Source organism: Quercus lobata, chromosome 2, assembly GCF_001633185.2.
Source record: "Quercus lobata isolate SW786 chromosome 2, ValleyOak3.0 Primary Assembly, whole genome shotgun sequence".
Lineage (NCBI taxonomy): Eukaryota > Viridiplantae > Streptophyta > Magnoliopsida > Fagales > Fagaceae > Quercus > Quercus lobata.
The window spans coordinates 67,967,434-67,986,615 of NC_044905.1; the positions used below are offsets into that span (position 1 = coordinate 67,967,434).

General features: G+C 33.5%; 1 pseudogene; it reads right to left on the reverse strand.

Moving 5' to 3' along the window:
* Positions 1-10,959: 10,959 nt before the first annotated feature.
* Positions 10,960-12,914, reverse strand: LOC115978182 (annotated as a pseudogene).
* Between the last annotated feature and the right edge of the window lie 6,268 nt (positions 12,915-19,182).

Sequence of the window (19,182 nt, forward strand, 5' to 3'; positions counted from 1 at the left end):
TAACAAAACAATTACATTGTATATGCCTTGTTTAAGCAGTTCGAAAACAGGGGAAGAAAGAAAGTCTAATACAAGCTTAAAACATTGAGTTCCCAAACCGCCCTAAGCTCCAAGCAACCACACCCGTGGCTCAACTGCGTAGTTGTGCTGCCATAAACATTTGGTACTCCTGTAGGAAGCTGAGAGCCCCACTCAAAATTTCTTTTGGATGGGTTTGGATATTTTCAAAATAATACTTATTCCTTGTGTTCCATGTTGCCCAACTTATCACTGCCCACCTTTCCAACTCCACTACAGAGAGTTTTTCTACTTGCACCCTTAAGAGAAAGAAGAAATCACAGTAGTTGATTGCAGAAGTAAAAACGAATTGGTTGAAACTGTTTGGTAGTCGAGAAAACTTTGTGAAAGGAAAATATGAGACAATCCATAGAACAATGAATCTAGTTATTCTAGCGTTGTTTGTGAGTGCCAAAATTAGCGTAAAAAATTACAAAAATTTGAAGAAGAAAAAATAGATACATCTCAGAAAGCTTAGGAAAATAAAATCTGATCTTACTCTCAATCTTTTTTTTTTTTTAATTAAAAAAAAAAGCATTTGATATTTATATTGTCTTTTTTTTTTCCCTCAACATCCAAACATTTTTTTTCTTATTTTAATTATTGTCAATTAAGGATGGTTTTTTTTAGTATAAGAAAAAGGCAGAAAAAATATTTAATCATAAACCAATGTTGATTATTTAATTCACATCAGAAAAAAAAAAATTATCAAAAAAGAATTGCATGCTATAGTCATAATTATTTAATCTAACAAATTAATCATAGACCAATGTTGCAAATCCATTTTAAAATAGGGGTAGATTTGTCTATTTAAATCATTTACTCTCATTTTCATCCTAATTTTTAAAACATCCAAACAAGAGAAAGGACTAATTACTCCCTTCCCCCTTACTAATTTTAAAAACATCCAAATAAGGTGGATGATAACCATTCCCCTCTACTCTCCTCATTCTCTAAATTTCCAAATAGGCCATAAGTTTTAACAAGGGGGGAAAAAGATATAGTGTTAACATCGTTTGCTCTGTTAAATAGACAATACCTAAAGTAAAGTATCTAAGTTTTGCCACCGCAAAAAAAAGAGTGACCCAATAGTAGACTTGCTAAAATTTGCTTCTAATAAAAAGAAAAAAGAGTAATGTAAATATTATTGAGAGTTATATTAGGGGTAACTTGAATCTAACATATATATAACAAAATCGTTGATATACATGGATTAATGAAATTAGTTTGGTTTCTATTTTTATTTAGAGAATTTTTTTTGGTTATTGTTGTTATTGTTAGTTGCTACTAGGGGTGTGCAATGGAGCCGATTAATCGTTGCAGCCGACCGGAGTTGAGAAACTGCATTGCGCCTAGGGCAGATCGCAGGAGTCGAGGCTGACGAACGGAGGTCGTGGGTTTTTCTAATGCTGGTGTGGGGATGTAGTTGAAACTGAAATTTGAAAACCGATATATTCTTCACCGAACCAATATTATATATATGTATATATTTTAATATATTTAAATTACTAATTTGCCCCTATAAGTGAAATAGCATTGTTGTTCAGAATGATGTCGTTTTATTTTAGGTTTGAAAATTGAGTCACGGTATAAATTGTTCTTTCCCAGATTCTTTGTTTAGAACTCCCTCTCGCCCCTTAGCTGCTGCCTGCTGTAGCACCAAAGCTGCTCAGCTCTCACTCCCTTGCTAGTCCGCCGCAACACTGCCAATAAGTTTCAATAAATTCCAAATATTGCCTAGTATATTTTCAACATCTTTGTATTTTTATTTTTATGTTTTTTGACTTGGGGATTTCTGATTTCGAGCTACTTACTCAGTAGAGCTACCGTGTTAGTATAAATTTATTGTAAAGCATTTTTTTGTCAAAGAATTTATTTGTAGTAGTATAATTTATGTTTATTTGTTGTAGTATAAATTCATTGTAAAGCATTTCCTGTTTTTATTTTATTTACTTATTTACATGGAAATCAATATCAATTTTATTTGCATTACATTTTGCTTTTAGTTGTTTAGGTTCTGCCTCTCTGTTGTATTTACTTGAAATTTTGAAACAAGTTGATGTATAGATATTGGGTTTGAAATCCCAATTTTTATTTATTTATTTTTTAATTTTTTTTTAATATTTCAAACTGACCAAACCGATTAAACTGACTGCAAAAAACCGTACCGCCATCAGTCAGAAAACCAACCCTAGGCAGTATACATCAGTTTCAGTTATGAGAAAACCAATCCCAATTGGTTCGGTGATAAATTTAGGAAAAAACCCCACTGATTGAATTGCGCACACTCCTAGTTGCTACTAAAAATTTTGACCTCTAATTTCCATTTTTTTTAATAATTCATTGTTATATAGCAGGGTAGGGAAATTGAACCCTAGTTTCCCTAATAAAGAGACTAGATAATGTCACCATCTTACAAAACTCTTGATAAAATTTCAAGCCACACAACATCTGTAGCTTTATACTTTTGCATAACTGATTTTTTTTTTTTTTTTTTTTTGAGAAGATTGCATAACTGAATTGAAAACGAGAGACTCTTAGCGGTAGAGATTGGTCTCTGGGGAAGGAAGAGCGTTATTCTCCATTATTTTTTTTATTTTTTTGGAGAAACAATTATATTCCATTATCAATTAACGTTTTTCACTAGAAAAAATACCCCTTAACAGATCATTAAACAATAAATGTTGATCTTTAAACTTTAAAGTTCGATTATTTAGGATGCAAATGACAGTTATACATGAACTGCTATTCAAATAAACATTCCTATTTCAATTATATAATTCAGACCTTTATATCTTTTACTCCTTCCATCCCATTCGTTATTGTTAACTGCGTCTCATTCATTAGATCAAGTTTTCTTTGAATCATTGTTTATCAAAATTAATGGATGGGATGCGAATTTGATCTAGACAAAACTTAATAAAATTAGTTGGTTTGACACTCCAAAATATAGGGGTAAATTAATTTGATTTTGTCAATTTTTTTTTTTTTTTGAAAACCAAACCGAGAAATTCATTCATCATTCAAAATGACTAGCATCCAAGTACAATGCATCAAGGGCTAGGGGTGGGGATTCCTCAAGCCATACAAGTTCCTCATCTAAGTGACTATCAAAACGTGCAAGGCTATGAGCCATAGAATTGGCACTCTCTTAACACATCCAACAGAACAGCTTCTAAACCCAGCAACTAGTGTCCGGATATCATCATATATGTGTCCAAGCCTTGATTTGTCCAACTGTGGGGAAGCAATAGCCTTCATCACCGCTGCATTATCCCCCTCGATCACCAGGTCCGTGAACCCCGCATCCATGGCAAAATCAATCGCTTTCCGGCACGCCAACGCTTTTGCTTCTTCACTGTTTGCTACTGCTGGACCACGAGTTGACAGGCCAACCATCACCTCTCCCCAAGCTATTCCTAATAATAACACCCACACTTGATGATCTTGTACTAGCAAAGACCGCTGCATCAAAGTTAAGTTTATACACCGCTCCTGTGGAAGGTCTCCAAACTTGCACCAATCCCGGATTTGTCGAAATAGCCAACTGAGCCTGCAATCCCTTGAACTCATCCAAATACTCCTTTGCACGTTTGTTCAAGAGTGTTGGGTTCTGTATTTTACCTCCATGTAGCATCGAGTTACGCTGATTCCAGATTATCCAACACTAAACCTAAAATAACTCTTGCTCTTCACTTGGCAGATTGATGATGAAATCCACCACCAGCTGCATGAAATCCGTTTGCTCTGTTTTAGCTTTTTGCAATCTCCCTAAGCTCCCAGCCCATACATCTTGCGCCACCCCGCACTGCCATAGAACATGAAGGACAGATTCCGAGTTCCTTTTACAATAGTCACAGCCGTCATCTGAGATTACTCTGCGCCAAGCCAGATTCTCTCGAGTTGGTAGCACGTTTTGACAAGCCCTCCACCCAAAGACTTTTATCTTGTTTGGAATGTGTAGTTTCCACAAGTGCCTCCAAGCCGGGCTTCCATAAACTTCCCTAGAGCACTCCTCCATACCAACCTCTTGTCTTGCTATTTCTCTAGCAATGTGATACCCCGATCTCACAGTACATTCTCCATTTTTTGAATGCAGCCACATGAGCAGATCAGTTGCATTTCTACGGCTCAATGGCATGCTTAAAATTGCTTTGGCATCCTCCATATGAAAATTAGCTTCAATAAATTCCTGGTCCCATATCTTGCTCCTCCAATCAATAAGATCAGCCACTCGCCATTCCCACACCTCCTCCAATGGTGGGTAGAGAACCCTATTTGTTGGGTGATTAAGTATCCATTTATCCTTGGTACCCCATATGGAAGCCCCATCTCCAACTCGCCAACAATACTCATGGTTTAAGATAGGTTGAGCAGCCATTAAACTCTTCCATACATAAGAGCTATTAGGCACATCTGAAGCTTCAAGGAAACTACACCGTGGGAAATAACATGCTTTAAAGCACTCATATAGCAAAGAGCCTTGGTCTTGGAGCAATCTCCACCTTTGTTTTGCTAGCATCGCAAGGTTGAAATTTCTCAAATCTCTAAATCCCATCCCTCCTTCCTTTTTAGGTTTAGATAATACACTCTAGCTCTTCCAATGAATTTTCTTCTCATCTCCAATCTGGCCCCACCAAAATCTAGCACACATTGCATTAAGTTCATTGCAAAGCTTGATTGGTAAAAGGAATACTCCCATTGTATAGGTAGGGATAGATTGGGCAACCGCTTTAATTAATACTTCCTTACTAGCTCTAGAAAGTAATTTTCCTTTCCAACCTTGAATCTTCTTCCAAAATCTATCCTTCAAGAAAGGAAAAGTTTGATATTTTGCCCTTCCAACCAAAGTAGGCAATCCTAAATAAGACTCAAACCAATCAACCTCCCTTGCCCTCAACTCCCTCTTTATTTGTTCTCTTACCTCATCCTTCGTGTTGTTGCTAAAGAAAATTGAGGACTTCTCAAAATTGATACATTGCCTAGAAGTGGCTGCATATAACTGAAGAGTGTTTGAAATACATCGTACATCATCCTGGTTGGCTTGACAAAACAGTAAGGAATCATCAGCAAATAAAAGGTGGGATATGGTTGGAGCTCTCCGACAAATAGAAACCCCATGAAGTCATCCCTCTTCTTCTGCTTTATCCAGTAGTGTTGTAAATCCTTCAACACATAAAAGGAACAAGTAGGGTGAAAGGGGATCTCCTTGCCGCAAACCCCTTGTTGGGATAACATTTCTGTAAGCTTTGCCATTGATGAGAATTGAGAAGGATGATGAAGATACACAACACATCGCCCTATCAATCCACACCTCAAGAAAGCCTAACCTGATCATTATGTTCCTGAGAAAATCCCACTCAACCCAGTCATAAGCTTTGCTAATATCCAGCTTCAGTGCTAGGGATCCTTTCTTGCCTGATTTCCTGCAATGCATAGAATGGAGTGTCTCGTATGCAACAAGCACATTATCTGTAATAAGGCAACCCGGGACAAAGGCACTCTGTGAAGGAGAAATCAACTGAGGAAGTATTTGTTTAAGCCTGTTTGCCATCACTTTGGAAATAATCTTATAAATAACATTACATAGGCTAATAGGTCTATAATCTGACATTTTTTCAGGAGACTTAACTTTTGGAATGAGAACAATATGAGTGTAATTTATATCAGGATTCATGTTACCAGAATTTAAAAAGTCTAACACAGCAGCAATCACATCATCACCAACCACATGCCAAAATTTTTGATAAAAAAGAGCGTTCATACCGTTAGTACCTGGTGCTTTTGTTGGCCCCATTTGGAACAATGCCGCTCTGAATTCTTCAGCACTATACTCCCTGGACAATACTTCTTGCATTTCTGAGGTCACTTTGAGCTGTATTGCATTGAGGCATTCTTCCATCCTGTCACATGAACCTGATTTAAAAATATTCTTAAAATATTCTGTTGCCACTCCAGCAATGTCTTCAATTTCTTTCACCCAATTATTTTGTTGATCTTTAACTCCCTTAATCATGTTCCTCCGTCGCCTCTGTGAGGTCTTGGAGTGAAAAAATTTGGTGTTTTTATCACCATGTTTCAACCATGATATCTGAGATCGTTGGGCCCAATAAATTTCTTGTTTGAGAAGTAAATCATCAAGTTTCTTACTTGCTTCCAACAAGGTTGAACCATTCTCCACCGTTGCCTCCTTCCTGCTGAGTTCCTCAACCTGCTTTTGGAGCTTTTTTATTTCTTCAGTGGCTGGCTATGTTTTTAATGCCCCCCAACCTACCAAGTCCGCTCCACATCTGTTAATCTTCTCCTTTGTTCTATTAAGACTCGAAAGAGCACTCCCAACATTGCCCTAAGATTCTTGTACCGTTTTTTCACAATCCTCCCAAAGCAACCACGCCTCTTCAAACCGGAAAGCATGAGAGTTTCTAAGCTGCTTCCTCCACCTTACACTAGTTTGTAACATCAAAGGTCTATGATCAGAAGCATGAGAGTAGAGATGTGTCATCGTGCTTGCATGGAATTTTTCTCTCCACCCCAAATTAGCTACAGCCCGGTCCAACCACATCCTTGTATTCGCATCCCCTGGTCGTTTATTATTCCATGTAAAAGGGTATCCAACAAACCCTAAATCTGCTAAGTTACACTCATCCAAGGCCAACCTAAACTCATCCATCTGATTGAACTGAGGTGGGAACCTGCTCTGCTTTTCATTAGAGTGAAGAATAGCGTTAAAGTTGCCGATACAGCACCAAGGCTCTCGAACAAATGTTGAGAGGTGGAATAACAGTGCCCATGACTTCTTTTTTTGGCTTGCCTCCGGCCACCCATAGAAGCAGGTCAACATCCTTTCAAACCCGTCATCCTCCACTACTTTCGCTAGTATGTGATATGTGATGATCCGTGTAATTCACAACATCCAACTAAACCTGTGTCTTCCATAATAGAGTCAGCCCACCACCAGAGTTTGGTTTCTTCACTATAAGCTTATTCTGAAACGGTAGTTCTTTACACTTATCCTTAAAACTATCCTTATCTAATCGTGTCTCCATTAAGAAGCACACGGTGGGAACTTGCTCCCTCACCAGATTGTGAAGGCTGCGAACTGTCCAAGGGTTCCCAAGCCCTTGGCAGTTCCAAGCTAGTAGCTTCATGGTGTTCGGCAAGGGTGTTCCAACACCCCTGCCGTTTCATTGTTCTGAGCTTCATTCTGAGTCCTGCTTCTTTTCTTCTCCCTGCTTCCAGTTCTTAGTACAGCCACGGCTTCCTCGCATGGCGTTAATCTTTTTCCCAACGTAGGTTTAGTTGCTGCACAGTTTGTATTCTTTGGCCCACACTCCATCCGTGCTACCCTTGTCCAGGTGAGCTTTGTTTTAGTTTCTGGCGGCCCAAATCCTGCATGCTCTTTAGTTATCACGTGTACAGAACGTGATATGGAAGATAGAGAAAGTCTTTTATTCACTTACATTGGGAGCCATATCAATAATGAGTTTTCTAGAATTTAAATAGGTCTACTAGTCAATTATCAAATTTATTACATGTAAATCACAGGAAAGTAAGCCCATTTAATTTACCTAGGTTGTCATAGCTTTGAAGTTCAACTCAAGCTGAATTTTTGCGCAGAGAGTAGACCAATGATCAAATCAAAGACAAATTATAATACTAAAAACGAGAGAGAGGTGGAGAAAAATGAAAGGTTCCTCCTGTGTCATTGAGAAATTTAATTTTAAAAGTTGACGGCAAGATATTTGCTGCAGGTATTGTATACATGTAAGATTATGTAGGTTGTGAGTGATAGTTTTGCGGAAGGAATATAAAACAAAATTTATATTTTCATTTAAAGATCGTAGTACCACACAACCATGGATTCTAAATAGAACAATATTGCGTACCTCTTTAAGCAACCTAAGTGTGTTGCCTCCCAAGGTATTCACGTCTCTCTCTCTGTTTCTTTTTTGGGTTTTTAGAAGATTGCAGCATCACTCAGTAGTTCTGATGGCCAACCACTGATATGATACTTTAAAATCTTATTTTATTTAAGACTTCTAAAACCCAAGAGAGAGATTGGACGTGGGATCCTTAGGGATCCTAATCTTCAGTTGTAGGATTCATCAATAACTTTTTGAACGTTATTGACTTATCTTGAAACTCTTTCAAAATTATTCCTTAATTTTCTCAACCATATCAAGAAAATATTTGAACTTCTACAGATTGCAATAATGTCCATCAACACATTACAATTGACCCTTGAAGATTAGAGAATTACAAATGAGGTCCCATTACATACAATTTTATATCTATGTCCTTCCACCATACTATATTCCCACAAGCCACTAGGACTGGATAAATATCACTATCATGTCCCTAGCTTATGTGACCTTTAATTTCTTAATTTCATAATGAGTGTTTAATAAGTGTATAAAACGCTATGAACGTTTAGACCCCCAATTTTCAAATTATCAATTCAAGCTTATTATCAAACAATTAATGTGCGGAATATGAACATAAGCATATAACAGAATTGATAAACAATCTAAACCAAATAAAATCACATCCAAAGTAGAAATTAAATGGCAAAGATTAAGGGAAGAGAGATGCAAACACAAGGACAACACAGCAATATGTTATCAAAGAGGAAACCGAAACTCTCGACGTAAAACCTCTTCACCGCCTTCCAAGCGGTAAATAATCCACTAAAGAATCAAGTTGGGATACATGAACAGCAGAAAACCTTTCAAGCTTAATCTACCCAGTGTACCTAAACCCTTCAAGCTCCTACTCCAACGAGGTTACGTCAAACCTATTTCTTCTTTAACTTACTGGATTCCGCTATAGCCCATAGTATTAACCAATATGAAATTGGTCCCTTCCTAACTGCTTCCCAAGCACCAAATGGTCTTCTCACAGATGTGAGTATTGTGAGAAAAGGTTTTGGTAATGTACCTCTCAAGGATGTAACAATGGAGAGGGTGAGAGTAGAGGAATTTGAAGAGTCTCTATGTGAAGATTGGGGATGAGTCAATCTTGTTTTTCTCTCGGGTTTCTCTCTCAATATTCTCTCTGGAAGCTCTCTACATTTCGTGGGTATAAGGGGTATATATACTAGGGTGAGAGTGGAATGCGAAGAGTCAGTTTTTCAAAACAGAGCTGGCTGGCAGCTTGGCCTCGCAACTTGATTGAGTTGTGAGTTCCAGCCACAAGGTAATTGAATGGCCAGACTGGACTTTTTGTCCTGTAGTGCTACAGCTGGCATGACAGTTCAGCTCTTGGCACGTGTGCAACTACTGGCGGCTTGCAAGCCACGAGCTACCCGCGAGATCTAGTCGCGAGTCCCTGCTTCTTTGCACAATCTTGAGTATTTCTTCACACTCTCTCACACACTACCCTTATATGATTCCCACTTAAATACAAGGTTACTAATTGCTAAAATACAAGCAAATTTGGCATGGAATTAAGCCAACAAGATGTTGATAAAATTCAACCTTACACATAATTTCTATTGGACTCCAAAATATCTTTAAAAAATATATATATACAATATTATATATATGAAAAACATTTTTGAAAAATGTCACCGGCCGGTTTTGTTTTGAGTCCAATTTCAATATGAAAATCAACTGAATATACTATCTTCTTTAGAGACTGGTGGATTCATTGTTGAGCATTTATATATTTTACTCATTACACACATAACCCAATGTGTCTGTATGTAGCCTTAAAAAATGGCATCACCAGTTGACATTGTCAAAGTTATGTGCATAATAAATAAATATACATAAACCCCTCACATTTGAGGACAATAGAAAAATTGTGATAGAACAACCTTTTAACTAATAGTGATCACTCCATAAAAGTGGCCTTGATCAGATCCAATTCAGTGTATGTACTTGTTACATTACACCCACTTGTTTGCTTAAAGTCACTACTTCAATGATGGAATAAATCATCCTATCATATAGCAGCACAATAAGTGTAAGTTTCAGTGGTAATATTCAATTAATATCCACAGCCTAAAACAATTTAATAATTTATGAAAAATCATTACTCCTTGTCTTTGGTTTTTTAACCATTAACATGATTTTTCTACAGAGGTGACACATTTAAATAATGAAATATACTTATAAAAAAAATTATGAATGTGAAAATAAAATTTTATTATCAAATAAAAATGCATAGTATTGTTTTTGAGGGCACATAATTCTAACGGTGAGAATCTGCTAGGCTTTGATGTACGGATCTCTAGTTTGCAGACCTCCTTGTTTTGCTGTCTTTGAAGATTTGACATGGATTTTGGCGGAAGTTACTCTCAGAGAGAGAGAGAGAGAGAGAGAGAGAGAGAGAGAGAGAGAGAGAGAGATATTTAGGATTTTTTTAAACTAAAAAATATTGTCACAGTTATTAAAAATATGCCTACTCATTTTTTCGTTCAACACATAAACAAACAAATTAATAGAAGTTAATAGAGTAACTAATTGTATTTAGTTTTGAAACTTTAGGGACTAATATAACCCAGTAGAAACTTTAAGGACTAAAAACACTTAATACCTAAATTTTAGGAAAATATAATTTAGTTTCACCAAAATTTCAGTGCATATTAGTCAACAAAGGCAAAACTTGGCATTGAAAGCAAAACTGGCATTGACCAATATAGATTTTTCAAGGACACATAAACCCCATTAAACTAACAACTCTCACCATGAATTTGACGTGAGTTACTACATCTACGTCCACAATACCAAAAATCAGATAGACGCATCTCTCTCTCAAAAAAGAAAAAGAAAAAAGATAGACACATCAAATTGCCTGGTATAGTGAACTTAGACAGCATTGCCATTTTCCCCCATACAGGCTTATAAATCAACTACAATTCTACAAATATTAAATGACACAATGAATGATAGTGAATTTCTAAAAATTAATCCCGGCCTGGTAACTTTGACCAAATTGCCAATTAGGAGGTACAACATTATCGAACTCCAACATTTTCCCATCACTAGTAGTCGCTTGGAATGACAAGCTTTGTCCTACTAAAGGTGTGCCAGTCTGCCAATTTTGGCCCCAATTGCGTGTCATCTGAATCCAATTGGTATTAGAGCCCTTGACTTTGACATCAGAAATATCACCAGCGCCTCCAACATTGTACAACAGTACAAGCAAAAAATTTGGATTTCCTGTTATCTGAAAACTAACTCCTCCTTTCTTAATACATGGGACTCGGCGATACTGAACAGGGATGATTCCAGCTTTATATGGTGCAAGTTTTGTGAACATGGGCATGGACAAGTCAAAGTGCTGAAGTGGGGGATTGCACCAATTTGCACTAGGGTTATTGCTAGGAGGGCATAAATTGGTGGCTGTGACTGTGATTGTGCCAGCCACCAATTTGTGGATCATTGACACACATGATCTCAAAACATGCACCACAAGTGCCTCCACTGTTGAAGAGTGCAGTGCTTAGGGCAGTTGTCGCAAGGCCATAACCTTGTTCGAAAAGATCACCATACCCACAAGCTCCCTCTGTCACGTAAAGTTCCAATTTAGAAATCATAATCATGACAAATAATACTCATAACCTATCAATTATTTATTTATTTATCCATTTAATGCTCGTAAAGATCTTTTTGAAACAATTTTGAAAATATAAAAATTAAATTGAAACATTTTAAAGTACACGAATAATTTTAAAACAAATATCAAAGGTTGATGATAAAATATGCAATTTATCGGATAAAAAACCATCAACTATGAAATTTGAATGTGTAATATTTATTATACGTAAAAATTTGAATGTGTAATATTTTTGATATATTAAAAATTATTTTAAATACATTTAATACTACTTCTAGTCCATTCTATTCAGATCCCATTCGAAACAACTTCTAATCTTTTAAAACTAGTCTAGATTTTCGCTAAAAAATTTATTATTATTTTAAATATAAATTTTAATTGAAAAGTATATCATGTTCAAAATATTGGATGTTCATATCTTATTTGAAAATGTACACATAAAATAAATTTATTGCATTGTCATAACAAAAATTAAGTTTTTTTTTTTTTTTTACAAAAAAAAAATATGAACAAAAATTAATTTAAGAAGTAGCAATTTAAAAAAATAAAAAATAAAAAAAACCAAGAATGAACAACTTGCATGTTCTACCAAATAGTATTTTTACAAGGGTTTTTTTTTAAAAAAAAAAAAGTGGACAAAATCTAAGAATAATCATCAATAGTATTTAACTCTTGTAAAAAGTTTAATATATATGCATTAATTAATTATGTTTATTTTTAATGTACTTATGCATATGCTTGAGAGAAAGAGCTAGTTATTTATAATGTCAATAACAGTTATAGAGAATTAGTAGGTGGTAGTGTAAGAAGAATACAATAGTTTAAACTTTGGCTTTTTTTTTTTTTTAATTTATTTTTTTTTTTTTATTGAGAGAAAAACTTTAATTTGGTTTTTTTATAATGAAAATTAAACAAATACATTATAAGTTATGATTGGTGAAATATAAAATAGAACTTAAAAAAGTGGTATAGAAGATTTATATTCATGTAAGAAACTAAAAATTTAAGACTTTTTAAAAAATGACAAGCAACACACAAAATAAATACTAAAACTGTACGCTACTATTAAGAAATTAGGGTTATATCTATATTCCTTCCACCCCTAGTTATGACAATATAAATATAATTATATACTTACGCATGGTTTCTCTACCAGTCATGTCACCATAGAACGTTGCATGTGCATCAATCCAATTACTATTTATTTTCTCGCCAATGCTGATTCTTCTGCTCATAGCTATCACAAAAAGAGTCATGAATATTATGCATGTAAACAAATTTTGAGACCTAGCCATGGCTATATGATAGATAAAGAGATAGAAAGAGAGACTACTGCATCCTAATCAAGGTCAAGAAAATGGTATTTAAAGGTAGGAAAGGGAGACATATAAGGTAAAAATATATGATTTTGATTCTTATAGCAATACAGCTAGGCAACAATGGTGGGAATTAATAATAAGGACTTTATGACCGAGGAAATAATAATTAATGAGAGGTATAATTTTTTTTAATACCTATGAAATTAGGCTAGTAGAGAGCCAAAAATGGTAAAACTTAAAGGAGGAAATGAAAAGATAAAGGAGAATTCCCATTACAACACACAAATTCGGCAAATATATACAAGAGATGCTTGTCTGTATTTTAGTCTAATTAATTTGCTCTTATATTTATGTCTATACAATCAACAAACTTGTAACTCAATTGATTAGGGTTTTCTTGTGTTTCTAATAGAAATATTTAGGGTTTAAATCCCTCCCACCGTCAATTATCGAATTATTAAAAAAAAATCATTATTTATCTATATTTTATATCTACATAGCTAATAGTTTCCCAAAAAAAAATATCTACATAGCTAATTAATTTGCATATTTTTATAATATACTATAATTAAAATACTTCTCACACTAGTTTCTCAAAAAAAAAAAAAAAAAAAACTTCTCACATGCATTAAACCATAAAACATTAAAAAGACTTCTTATTAACGTAGGCCAATCACTTCTTTGAAATTAAAAGGCCTATTAGATCCGATCCAAAAAAGAAAAGAAAAGGAAAAAAAAAAAAAGACAGATTAGGCAATACAAACTAAGAATAAAAAGGCATGTTATTAACATAGGTCATACTTTTTTCCAATCAAAAGACTTCTTATTATTATTATATTTTTTTTAGAAGAAAAAGACTTCTTATTAGATCATACAAACATTAGAAACACTTTTTATCATGGTCACACTTCTTTCCAAACCGATTTTTTTTTTTTTTTTTTTTTTCAAACTGAATTAGATTTCCAATATGTATACTAATGATTTTTGCATTTAATTGTGAAACATGCCACCATCGTGTCCTAACAAAACTTGGATACCATCCTTCACATATTTGACGTATTAAGTCTTTTCCACATTTTTTAAGCTTTCATTGCTTTTAACATATTCTCTTCTGTTTCTCAAAAAAAAAAAAAAAAAAAAAAACGTATTCTCTTCTAATTTTTAAAATCTATATATTACTTTTCTTTTTGTTCCCATTCCTTGGTTATGTTTTTTTTTCCCGGAAAAAAAAAGGAAGAAGGAAGAATGGCTAGAAAATATTATATATGAGTTCATAAAAGTTGATCTCTCTCTTGAAGAAGAAGAGGTTTACATGTACAGCACAACTTTGAAAGTCTTACGTCATATTCGTTATTTATGTAATACACATATTACTCTTTATATATTGCGATTTGTGATCTATTTGTTACTATGAGTTTATTTTTAATATCAACATATATTCCATAGAAGATTTGAATTAGGTAGAACTTTTGTTAAAACAACAATTTCTTAGTAAATATCTCAACATGTGTTAATCTGATCGTTTGCAAAATGTTTGTTTAGATATAAAGCACCAAATAGGTGATGAGCAAAGCGCTGTGCTTTTAATGTACAAACTATAAAGATTAGCTATTTTAATAGTAACTAGTCACTAACCCGTGTGATACATGGGAAAGCTATTGGATATGAGATTTTAAAAACTTTTTATTAAACTTCTCACCACAAAGATATAAATTTACCAGAACACAAACTTTTAGTATGAAAACAAAGATGATGATATTTAATGGATACGGTAATAACACAAGCTTTTGGAAGAAAACAATTTGATTTAAAAAGTCAGAAATTTTAGCACAAGCAAGAGCAACTACAATTGTTAAGGAAGGATTAAAGGTCCTATAAGAAATATTTTTTTCCAATATTTGGGCCTAATGGTAGAGTTCAAAGAAGGCAACTTGTTACACAAAATTCTTCTCATTATAATCAAAATCCTAAAGTGAATATTCAATCCAAAAATGTGTAACCAATGTTATATATTGAAGTGTTGTATAGGGCAGAGAATAAAAAAAACATATTCTTATGACCACGCCCATATAGCTTCTAAGTTCTAACTATTATGCTAAGTAACCAAACAATATTAGTAATCGAAAAAGTATCATAATCTAGCATACTGATTTAAAAGTTACAATTTCAAACACAACCTCACAATGAAAATTCCACCGACGTTCAAATATCACTTAGTTTAAGTAAAACTATAAAAGTAATAAAACTAACATTTGGAATGGAGGGTTAAAGCATATCATTTGAATCTGGAACACTTTAAAACAATAATAGCAAATTTCAAAACCAAATATAAATATATTAACATATAATATGGAACACTATTATAGATTTTATATTATACAAGGTTCTTAGCTATCTCTGCTAATTCCAATTGAATTAGATTTCTATTCTATTTGGTAACTTCTATCTTTACTAATTTTAATTGAATTTACGTTTCTATTCTATGTGGTAACTTATGTCTCCTAATTCTAATTGAATTAGGTTTCCATTTGACCTGTAGCTTCTTCTCCTAATTCTAATTGAACTTCTCTCCTAATTGAATTAGATTTCCATGTAATTAGCATGCTTATAAAATAGTTTTGCATTTTTTTTTAATCTTATCCTTTCTACTTAAGAATAAAAAAAACGATTTTATGAAATAAAGTCACCAGCTTTTTAATTCATCAATATAAATTTTTTTGAAAGGTTTGGATTGAAAGTTGCTTCTGTAACTTTGAATCTAAACCCTTGAATAAAAAAAATTGGAAAAAAAAAGTCAAAATGTCAAAATTGTTGTGAGAGAATTTTACTCTATAACAACCTAATGGTATATTGCACGGAATCTCCATTCATGAACAGGTGATGTTTAAGGATGTAAAAACCAATTAATTAAATTGTTTGATGAATATATACATTACAATCTATAATATAAGCCAAGAAATAGCAAACGAAAAGGAAACATAGAATATGAAGGCATCTTTAAAGATTTTGCATAAGTACCAAGAAATATATTCACACAGACTATTAAAGGAAAAACAAACACAAACACAGACCATACACAAACTACTATTAAAGAAAGAATACAAAAACTAAAGAGAGAAAGCTATGAAGAGAAATTTTCATACCTTGAGAAAGAAGTGTTTGTAACAAAAGAATAATTTGTGGCAACACACGTAAGTTTATACATATATAGGAGAGTAAGTCGGCACCTCTTTCACTGTGAAGGAGTTTGCATTGCATACAAACATGATTTAGAGACTTCCACGCCACTCCAATTAAATCCAATTCCTAATGGGACTCTTAATTCATGGCAACCGGTTAAGTGACATTAATCTTACTATACGTATCTATATATGATCTTCTAATATCTATCATATAAAATCAGAATTTTTGTTTGATTTTTTTTTTTGTTTTAAATAATGCTGACGTGAAAAAAGAATTTGAAATAAAAAGAATATAAAATAAAAAGAAAAAGAAACTAGTGATGACATGGAAAATTGTGGGAGCTTCAGAGGCTTCGGTTTTATATATATATTGATAAGAAAATTGTTTTACCAACAAAATGAATCAACAATTGAAACACCTAAACCACAACCACAATCAAATCAATCAAAGAGGGGAAAAAAAAATTACTACCATTAAGTATTTTGTAACTTAGGTAACACTTATTTAACATTAAGTGTAAAGTGTAAACGCTATTAGACCTTTATTCATATTATGTACAGAAACATTTGACAATCAGCATAAGTCAATGATCTTTAGGTAAAACAACATTTCTTAATATTTTCAATAGAGACATTTATGATTTAAATCTTTCCTTTCCCTACTTAAAATATATTTTAGAAAACAAAAAGATATTGCTATTTATAAACTCTATGAACAAGAGAAAATAACATTTATATTTTATTTATTTGATTAATTAAAAATGAGTTAGAGATTGATCTTCCTTCTAAAACTTAATAATTATACGTAATTTTCATTGTTATAAAATTAAGGAAATTTGTAAAATTTATTTTGAAAAATTAAGGAAAATTACAATCCAATATATAGACATTATCAACGTACTTAAATAATCTTTTATTTACATAGACATTAATGACCCTTCCCCCAAAAAAAAAAAAAAAAAAAAGAGAGCTACATGCATATAATCAAATTCTTAACTATAGAAGGAACACATAGTGCAAGCTATAGGCAATCATATACATAAAGATTATCAACGTACTTAAATGATCTCTTTTTAAAAAAAAAAATTATATATATATATATATATACTTAAATGATCTCCTTTAAAAAAAAATTATATATATATAAAACCATATTTTACTTTTTAAGTTGCACATAGACATTCCCTTCCAAAAAAAAAAAAAATTATATATGATATATATATATATATATATATATAAAACCATATTTTACTTTTTAAGTTGCACATAGACATTCCCTTCCAAAAAAAAAAAAAAAAATTATATTGAAAGGTAACTGCATATAATCAAATTCTTACAAATAGAAGGTACACATAGTACAAGTTATAGGCCAATATGTGTGTGTGTATATATGAAATAAAGTTGAGTCTTACAAGCTATGGTTGTACCAACTGGACACCCTATTAAATTGTCATGTGTACTACTTTTTCATTATAGTTTTATTATCTTCTTATTTGTCATTATCAACTTTTTTAGTAATAGTTATTGTAGGGATAAAGGCCCAAATTATATATTGGGCATTGGGCCTTGTCCGAGAACATTGGATGATCTGATGACGAATAAATAGTAGTGGATGATTTACGTTCAGAGTCCCATGAGTAGGTTACAAACGGGAAGGTAGGCCAAGGAGGAATATCTTCTCGGATAAGTTAAGAACATGTCAAATGTATATCACAATGTTCAAGGTGAACTTCTAAGGAGTTTCAGTGATAGGGACGTTCATCAAGAACGTACAAGAGGGATAGAAACCTAGAAATATTTAAGGGAAAGCTGCTACCACCGTATTGAATACTCTGCAGCTAACTTTTTGGCTGCATTAATGTGAAGAAGACCCCTAAAAGAGTGCTGCTACCTCAACTCATAGAAGGCCTGAGAGGGTGTCCAATAGGACAAGCACTCAAGTAGTGGTTTAAATGATCAACAAGTGTAGGGTCAAAATGATCAAAAGGGAGATATATAATGTAAGAAACCTTCCATGAAGAGGAGATCATAAATTTGTAGGAGAAAGCACTGTAGCAACTTGATCCATATTTGTAACTATTTCCAATCAATATATACTAGAACATACCTCCTCGGATTGTGCCAAGGACCAGTTTACTTTGAGAAGTCCAGTCCATTTCTGTTTGATTATCTTTTAAACTCCATTCTAACTATTGCTCTATTCATTAGAACTTAGTTTTCCAACTCATTCTCTAGAAATTCATTGTATTGGGCTTGGATCCAATCATACCTTCGGCCTGGATCCAATCATACCTTAGGCCTAAGATCCAAACGCTTCCTTATAGTTATATATATATATATATATATATTTATATTGTTTTTAATTTATTTGCTATTATCAAAATTTTTTGTTGGAATTTAGGGATGGCAGTAAGGTGGGGCGGGGTCGAAAGATGGAGTTTTCGTCCTTGCCCCGCATGATTTTGTCTTACTCCATCCCCGCCCCACCTCACATGACGGGGAAAACTTTCTCACCCTATCCTGCCCCTTGGAGCTCTGCGAAGCCTTGTCCCACCGGGTAAAACTCTACTTTTTGTTAATTTGCCCTACAACTAGTACAATTTTTTTTAATGAAACTTATTTCATTAATAAAAATATATTTGAAATTACAACTAAATTTATTCCATCAAATCAAATCAACTTTAGAAAAAATTAAATAATATATCCAAGTGTTTAACAAGACAACCACAAAAAAAAAAAAAAAAAAAAAACTCATAGTATATAACACATAACAAAATAAAGTTAGAGAACCACATTAGATAGAATAAAATAAGCTAATATTGATATGTTTGTTTAAATAGTAGGGTTTTAGGGTATGAAAAATTTATAATTATAACTCTTAGCAATGCAGGACAGGGACAGGGAGGGGCAGGGGCTTAGTGGGTCTAAAAAGTCTAAACTCATCCCTGTCCTGCCCCGTGGTGTGGGACTAAAATCTTACCTCATCCCCGCCTCACCACCTTTGCAAGGTGGGAAAAATCCTCGCGAGCGAAGCGGAGAGGGATAAGTTAAATGAGGCGGGG